Source organism: Hippoglossus stenolepis, chromosome 1 (genome assembly GCF_022539355.2).
Source record: "Hippoglossus stenolepis isolate QCI-W04-F060 chromosome 1, HSTE1.2, whole genome shotgun sequence".
Taxonomy (NCBI): domain Eukaryota; kingdom Metazoa; phylum Chordata; class Actinopteri; order Pleuronectiformes; family Pleuronectidae; genus Hippoglossus; species Hippoglossus stenolepis.
Genome location: NC_061483.1, coordinates 27,592,512 through 27,599,162, shown reverse-complemented (window position 1 = coordinate 27,599,162; position 6,651 = coordinate 27,592,512). Strand labels below are relative to the sequence as shown.

At 40.2% G+C, this 6,651-nt stretch overlaps 2 pseudogenes; both read right to left on the bottom strand.

Moving 5' to 3' along the window:
• Nucleotides 1-323: 323 nt before the first annotated feature.
• Nucleotides 324-1,098, bottom strand: LOC118109574 (annotated as a pseudogene).
• Nucleotides 1,099-4,061: 2,963 nt separating this feature from the next.
• On the bottom strand, nt 4,062-4,834 carry LOC118109580 (annotated as a pseudogene).
• Nucleotides 4,835-6,651: the final 1,817 nt, after the last annotated feature.

Below are 6,651 nucleotides of genomic sequence, written 5' to 3'. Positions count from 1 at the left end.
ACAGTTATTGAGCAAACCATCACATTGCTCAGTGATTGTAAGTGTGTGTTAATACCTGGATGTGTAAGATGTTTGCGATTAGAAAAAGCGATTAATAAACAAATAATGACAGAAACAGTAATCATGTTGCTTTACCTTTATTAAAGACATTTGAGACTTGTTGACGTAACATATTGGGTTGTCTGCCTGTTTGACAGAATGTGGTAAAAGGAACTGTAATCTTCATCATTTGTACCATTGATAAATAGTAGCTTTTTAATCAATAACCCCAAAACTCAAATAGGAAAAATGTGAATTTGCTGTATTTTGCATCAGCATTGTTGTTAGCAGCCATAGAGCCTGTTGATCCTCATGACGTCCCAGTAGGACATGCCCTGCCTCTGGCCGATCTGGACGTTGGAGTTGGGGATGGGGGTGATGCTGTCCCTCCCCTGCTGGATGGAGAAGGCTGTTTTTCCGAGGCATGATGGGAGGAGTAGTCGTAGGGAGGTTCAGGTTGTTGGTGTCCTGCTTGTGGAAGTTGTAGGCCATCCGCTGGTTGATGTTTCAGTTGATCCTGACGTAGCTGTCGCGGTCGCTCCTGGTCTGCTCGTGCTGGAAGCCCAGAGCTGGTTGATCTCGTGCTGGATGATTCTGCGGTAGGCAGCCCCGCCTGTTGAGAGAGCACCTGTCTGCCTCCCACTCTGCCCAGAGAGGAGAAACATCCACCTTGTTCCGATGCCCATGTAGTCGTACCTCGTTCTGACGGGGACGAAGCGGATGCAGGTACTGCTGTGAAGGCTTCATGGCACGGTCGACCTTCTGCCTCTCATAGCTGGTGAACTCGCTCACGTGAAGGGGATCACCACCTGACCGTTGGAGGCTTTCTTCCACAGGCAGCTCTGGGACCAGCACCCTGGCGGGCGTTTCTGGTTTTCGGAGCGAGCAGGTCTCCTTCCAGCAGGATCTCATCTGTGGCGCTTGCTTGAGGTCAGAACCTGGTGGTGATGTCCATGGTGTCCTCTGGGATGTCTTCTTCAACTACCTCCTCCTGGAGAGGGTGAGCCTGGGAGAGAGGCCGAGCAGGAGCAGCAGCAGCAGGCTGACACTGGGAGTCATCTTCAGGGGTGGGTGTGGAGGCTGTGGAGCTTCTGTGGAGAGGAGAGACTCCTGATGCTTTATGTTTGACTCAGTGCTGTCCAGGCTCTTATACTCTCTCACAGGTGTGTCTTTGCAGGATTATTATGGGCTGGGGTCCACACTGCTAGGCCTAAATAAACTCAAGAAGGAGGACTCCCACTGACAAACTCCAGTGTTTCAACATGGTTTGTTATCTCTGTCAGTAGTGGATCAACACAGGTCTAGTTGATGTATTTTTTAAAAGCTAAATAGTTAATGTGCTTTGCAAACCAATAAGAACTTCTATTATTTTAAAAGAAAGCACATTACATACATACATTTACTTTTGATATTTGTTTTGTTCTTTGACACTTCACAGAGTATTGATTCTGTCAAATTGAAAAACACAAACACACCATCCACACTCTAACCCAGGCACAACTCTAAACGAACTTAACAAGAGTCACGTTTAGTTGAAAAAAAGGTTCATTCATCATTGCAGAAAATGGTGTCTGATTATTCCAGGTGATCACTGTGCAGCACTGAAGCACTAAAATTCAAAGCAGCGTGACTTTTAGTGATAACTTGCCAAAACTTAAAGAAACAGGCTACTTGCTACAACACAGAGCTGTAGTAGCCTTAGATTATGCACGCTCTCGTATCATTACATTCACAAAGCTAAAGATCAGAGTTTCAGAAAAGTGATCAACAAGTATAACAGTCTAGAGGCCGCACAGTTAATGCATGCTAATGTAAGATTGCCAACCTTTTAATAACAGCAAGTTAATCATTTTTATTATTATTGGGTACAATAAGCTAACAATTGCTAATTAGCAACAACTAACATAGCATAGCTGACGCTGGTGGAAATATTCTGGAGATATCTGGTCATAAAACCCAACGGACAAATTGTATTTCTGACCTGATTGTGGTGCTAGAGAATAGTTAAATCATTAGAATCAATACTATGCTAACCATGAATGTATTTGAACAAAGGTTTTAGCCAATCCATGAGTAGATGTTGGGATATTTCCTCTACAAGATAATGGAAGGCTTTCACTGGTGCTAAAATGTCAGGGGATCACTAAATGTATTAGGATGCATACTCTGGGACCACACAAATGTCTCAACAAAATTCTATGACAATGAATCTGATTATTGATGAGATATTTAACTCAACAAACGTAGGGATTGACTGACCAACAAAAGTAGCCACAAAGACTGGCCCCAGAGCTGTTCTGCATGCCAGAACTCATAAGTGTAATTTACCAACACAGCTGTTCTGACTGTATTTCTTCAAATATAAAATAGGGTTCCAATGATCTTTAAAAACATATCTGTATAATACAAGAAAAAGATCATTGTTTCTTTGTTATACTTTGCTGCAAAATCAGATGCTCAGCTGTGTGACTTAAATGTGATGATTGTACATGAGAGACACAAACTGGTGCTAACGGTAAGTGGGATTTATCCTCACTATCTTTATCACTTTTCAGCAGACTTGTTATTTAATGCAGGATTAAGAAAGATGGATAGATGTACTTTATTGATCCCAAATTGGGAAATTGTGTTACAGCAGCATGTCAAGGGACATTGCATATAGACAAAGTGGCAATAAAACAGAGGCTAAAGAATTAGAATAGCTCAAAAATAGAATGTAATAAACATACAATGTACTAAAACTGTACATACTCCCCTAAGTAAATGATACAATAAAGTACTCAGAATACACAGTAAAGTACTAAATACAATAGAACAACAAATAAACCTATAAATAAGACACTAAAAACAAGAGATGACAAACTATAAACAAGAGACCAGTATGCAAAGTTGCAGAAGTTGTTTCAGACAAAGACAATGTAATGAGATAGGTGTGAATACATATACTAAAATAAAATATGATGTGCAAATTCAGAGTTATTGCAGGAGTAAGCAGAGATAAAGTTTTAACTGATGTTTTTTTAACCTCATCGTGCAATACTAGATCCTGCACACTGTGTGGCTGGACAGTAGATATGAAAATGAGCCAAAGTTAGGGACCATCTCAAAAGTGCCTGCAGAATGTCAAGAAGACGTTTCAAAATGTTTTCATTTTCATTGGAGTTACAGACACATAGACTGTAGCTTTGCATTGCATACCAGTTCAGTTTAACCAATTCTACCCAGTATTAAATTAAACAATTATACTGTACATATAATACAAAGATGTTTGTTCACAGTAGAGTCTAAAGGTCCTGGTAACGTAGCCTCGACATATGACATTATCGAAGACTCAGTGTGTTGTTTTCTATTTTGTGTTTTGTAAAGTTAAAACAAACCTTTTACCTACAGATCTCCATGGAGTTGTATTACAGCCCAGTGACCTGAGTCACAATCATTTTGCCATTTAGTATCTATCATGTCCTACAATTGATTACAGAAGAGATTTAAATTGAATTATTATTTATTGAATCCAAATTTTAACTTTTATGTCAGATGGAACTTGTTTTTACATCTTGTGAATCTTTTTACTAGAATTTAGTCCATATTTTGTTTTATTTTCAATATTAGCTTTTATATTTTAGTTGTATTATTGTTATGTCATCCTGAGCACTTATTAAGTGTGTGAGAGAAACCTACTCAGAGTTTTGCAGATATTCAACAGTTATTGAGCAAACCATCACATTGCTCAGTGATTGTAAGTGTGTGTTAATACCTGGATGTGTAAGATGTTTGCGATTAGAAAAAGCGATTAATAAACAAATAATGACAGAAACAGTAATCATGTTGCTTTACCTTTATTAAAGACATTTGAGACTTGTTGACGTAACATATTGGGTTGTCTGCCTGTTTGACAGAATGTGGTAAAAGGAACTGTAATCTTCATCATTTGTACCATTGATAAATAGTAGCTTTTTAATCAATAACCCCAAAACTCAAATAGGAAAAATGTGAATTTGCTGTATTTTGCATCAGCATTGTTGTTAGCAGCCATAGAGCCTGTTGATCCTCATGACGTCCCAGTAGGACATGCCCTGCCTCTGGCCGATCTGGACGTTGGAGTTGGGGATGGGGGTGATGCTGTCCCTCCCCTGCTGGATGGAGAAGGCTGTTTTTCCGTAGTGCATGATGGAGGAGAATGTAGGAGTGTTCAGGTTGTTGGTGTCCTGCTTGTAGTTGTAGGCCATCCGCTGGCTGGATGTTCTCCCAGCTGATCCTGACGAGCTGTCGCTGTCGCTTCCTGGTCTGCTCGGTGCTGGAAGCCCAGAGCGTGGTTGATCTCGCTGGATGATTCCGTGGTGTAGGCAGCTCTGCCTGCTGAGAGAGAGCACCTGTCTGCCTCCCACTCTGCCCAGAGAGGAGAAACATCCACCTTTGTTCTCGATGCCCATGTAGTCGTACTGCTCTGGACGGGGACTTGCGGATGCAGGTACTGCTGTGGAAGGCTTTCAGTGGCACGGTCGACCTCTGCCTCTCATAGCTGGTGAACTCGCTGCTCACGGTGAAGGGGATCACCACCTGACCGTTGGAGGCTTTCCACAGGCAAGCTCTGGGACCAGCACTTCATGGCGTTTCTGGTTTTCGAGCGAGCAGGTCTCCTTCCAGCAGGATCTCATCTGTGGCGTTGTTTGAGGTCAGAATCCTGGTGGTGATGTCCATGGTGTCCTCTGGGATGTCTTCAACTACCTCCTCCTGGAGAGGATGAGCCTGAGAGGCCGAGCAGGAGCAGCAGCAGCAGGTTGACACTGGGAGTCATCTTCAGGGTGGGTGTGAGGCTGTGGAGCTTCTGTGTGAGAGGAGAGACTCCTGATGCTTTATGTTTGACTCCAGTGCTGTCCAGGCTCTTTATACTCTCCTCACAGGTGTGTCTGCAGGATTATTATGGGCTGGGGTCCACACTGCTAGGCCTAAATAAACCTTTGAAGGGAGGACTCCACTGACAAACCCAGTGTTTCAACATGGTTTGTTATCTCTGGTCAGTAGGTGGATCAACACAGGTCTAGTTGGTTGTATTTTTTAAAGCTAAATAGTTAATGTGCTTTGCAACCAATAAGAACTTCTATTATTTTAAAAGAAACACACATTTACATACATACATTTACTTTTTGATATTTGTTTTGTTCTTTGACACTTCACAGAGTATTGATTCTGTCAAATTGAAAACACAAACACACCATCCACACTCTAACCCAGGCAATACAACTCTAAACGTGAACTTAACAAGAGTCACGTTTAGTTGAAAAAAAAGGTTCATTCATCATTGCAGAAAATGGTGTCTGATTATTCCAGGTGATCACTGTGCAAATTGAAGCACTAAGATTCAAAGCAGCGTGACTTTTAGTGATAACTGCCAAAACTTAAAGAAACAGGCTACTTGCTACAACACAGAGCTGTAGTAATGATTATGCATCATTTTCGTATCATTACATTCACAAAGCTAAAGATCAGAGTTTCAGAAAAGTGATCAACAAGTATAACAGTCTAGAGGCCGCACAGTTAATGCATGCTAATGTAAGATTGCCAACCTTTTAATAACAGCAAGTTAATCATTTTTATTATTATTGGGTGTTAACAAGCTAACAATTGCTAATTAGCAACAACTAACATAAAGTATAGCTGACGCTGAGGGAAATATTCTGAGATATCTGGTCATAAACCCAACGGACAAATTGTATTTCTGACCTGATTGTGGTGCTAGATGAATAGTTAAATCATTAGAATCAATACTATGCTAACCATGAATGTATTTGAACAAAGGTTTTAGCCAATCCATGAGTAGATGTTGGGATATTTCACGAGATAATGGAAGGCTTTCACTGGTGCTAAATGTCAGGGGATCACTAAATGTATTAGGATTCATACTCTTGGGACCACAAATGTCTCAACAAAATTCTATGACAATGAATCTGATTATTGATGAGATATTTAACTCAACAAACGTAGGGGATTGACTGACCAACAAAAGTAGCCACAAAGACTGGCCCTAGAGCTGTTCTGCATGCCAGAACTCATAAGGTAATTTACCAACACAGCTGTTCTGACTGTATTTCTTCAAATATAAAATAGGGTTCCAATGATCTTTAAAAAAACATATCTGTATAATACAAGAAAAAAGATCATTGTTTCTTTGTTATACTTTTGCTGCAAAATCAGATGCTCAGCTGTGTGACTTAAATGTGATGATTGTACATGAGAGACACAAACTGGTGCTAACGGTAAGTGGGATTTATCCTCACTATCTTTATCACTTTTCAGCAGACTTGTTATTTAATGCAGGATTAAGAAAGATGGATAGATGTACTTTATTGATCCCAAATTGGGAAATTATTGTGTTACAGCAGCATGTCAAGGACATTGCATATAGAGCGAAGTGGCAATAAAACAGATACAAAGAATTAAATAGCTCAAAATAGAATGTAATAAACATACAATGTACTAAACTGTACATACTCCCTAAGTAAATGATACACAATAAAGTACTAGAATACACAGTAAAGTACTAAATATAATAGAACAACAAATAAACCTATAAATAAGACACTAAAACAAGAGATGACAAACTATAAACAAGAG